Here is a 2,209-nt window from a genome sequence, read left to right as displayed (position 1 = left end):
CCACCTCTGCGCGAGGCCATCTCCGCCGCTGCCCTCATCTCTAAGCGGTTTCCTCCCCATGAGCCTCCCCTCTTCTGGGGCCACTGATTCCTGCAGGACCACTGAGGGGTCTGCCCCCAGCTTCTCTCCTTCCAGACCTTCATTTCTTGATCCTCGCTCCAGAGTGAGATGTGGCCCAGTGATTAGCCCATGGTCCAGATATGAATTAGGGACCTGATGGCTCTTTGGGTTTCCAGGGATCAGCTCAGAGAATAAACCAAAATAACAAAGATTGTATGTACTGATATTGAAAACTATAGCAACCCGCCACTTTGGTTAGCATTGTCATCAGTTTACAGCTGCCACAACCAAGGGCCCTAAAGCCAATATAGCCTGTGTAGTATGATTTGGCAGCATATAAGTGTAAAGACCAGAGGGAAATAAAATGGAAAACGCTCTGCATTGGCCGGGAATTGAACCCGGGTCTCCTGCGTGGGAGGCAAGAATTCTACCACTGAACCACCAATGCACTGCTATAATAGGCCTTTAGAAGAAAAATTGAAAAAGGGTACCTAGCTAAGAGGGTTTTGGTAGTGTTGAGTAAAAGTTAACAAAAACATCAAAACCAAAAGTTTTTACAGAAGATTTTTATTAGGCAAAACTATAAATATCAATATATCTTATTTGTCTGATCAAACTCAACTCTGAAAAAGGCTCTTTCCAACTGCATAATAGAGCCCTGTAGAAAAACGTCAAAAATTCATCCAGGTTCCTTGTTTCTGATCCTAGATCTTCACTTGTCAACCTCAAATTGTTGCCTTAGTAGTTCTGAGAAGGAGACTAAACCGGTAGGTTAGGTAAGCAAAATTCTAATCTAGGGAAGAAATAAGAAGCAGAAGCAGAGTTAGAAGAAAGGAAGTAAAAGGACAGAATCAAGACAGAGATAATGAAGAAACAAATTTGATCCATGGAGTTAGTCCTTTGTGTTTGTTTTTTGTAAAAGAGTAATGATCAGTCTTATAATCATTATAATAATATTATGTGCCTACTTTATAAGATTTATAAAGCATTTGAAGGAATATGTGATATAAAAAGATTAATAATGCTTGCAAAAAATTATTTGTTTGGGAGAATCCAATTTCCTAAGTTAATATGCTTTGATGTATTAGCTATGTAAAGACCACCAGACTATTTTAAAGAAATATTGATGGTTGAAATATTAACATATTGGTCTTTTGATGACGTTCAAATAGTGGAGAGATATCTTTCCCGAATTTTCCCTGGGGAAATTAAACTGAAGAGAAGAACCTAGAGAGCTCGCCCCACACATGTTGGGTCTGGGAGTCATTGTGACTTTGTTTGAATATAGGTGCTGTGACATGTAATCGTGCTTCTCTAGCTGAGAAGCCAAACTAGGTTCAGGCTGCGTCGCAAACTTGAGCTCAACAAGGAAGTTAATGTTCGCGTTGACTTTGCAGAGCTTTGGCTCCATCTGCCCTCTGCTGGACACCCAAGACACACCCCAGCTCTGGCCAACATGCCTTCAAATGTCAACTACATTAGCCAGATCTACATTTATTCCCACATCTCTTTTTAAACTACAAACCCGCACTTCCTACTCGCAGCTCCTACATTATAAGATGCTTCATATGCGTCTCAGAGTCACAAGTACTAAAACGCAACACACCAGTGAGTTCCCTGTTAGCATCACACACCACCCTCTACCTCAACACTTAATAATCAGATTCAAGCACAGCATCTCCCCAAGAGTAGTGCATCGTCCTGAGTGTTTCAATCAATCGCAAAACCTGTTTCTATCCCTGCCTAGTACATTTACCTTCAACCGCCATCCATCCTATTGCTCAAACCAGATCGTGCTATCTTCTTTAGGTAAACCCTCTCAACCTTCCAACACAACAGTTTACTTCCAGTGTAATTATAAATAGTGTTTAAATTTATTGGACTCTCTATGGACTCACTGCCACTTCATTACTACACTCCATTACCTCTTACCTCTATTAATATAAGCAGATCAAAAACTGGCCTCTCTACAGCCAGTCTTGTGTACTCCAATCCATTTGCTACACTGTATATGGAGTGACTATTCTACAGCATAACTCTGGACGTAACTGTAGCCTAAAATCACATCTGCCAACACAGTAGCTAAGCAACAGCAATCCTCTCTCCCTTGGTCATTGGAGTCCTGGAGATGACCAAGGGAATTTGGGGG

General features: G+C 41.2%; 1 non-coding gene across 1 annotated transcript; it reads right to left on the bottom strand.

Annotated features, from left to right (window-relative positions):
- Positions 1–437: 437 nt before the first annotated feature.
- TRNAG-CCC lies at positions 438–508 on the bottom strand. Its single transcript has one exon. It is a non-coding gene; the product is annotated as a tRNA-Gly (tRNA).
- Positions 509–2,209: the final 1,701 nt, after the last annotated feature.

This window comes from Propithecus coquereli, unplaced genomic scaffold, assembly GCF_000956105.1.
Source record: "Propithecus coquereli isolate 6110/MARCELLA unplaced genomic scaffold, Pcoq_1.0 Scaffold59, whole genome shotgun sequence".
Lineage (NCBI taxonomy): Eukaryota > Metazoa > Chordata > Mammalia > Primates > Indriidae > Propithecus > Propithecus coquereli.
Note: the sequence above shows the minus strand (reverse complement) of the source record. Positions and strands in the feature narration are given on the sequence as shown.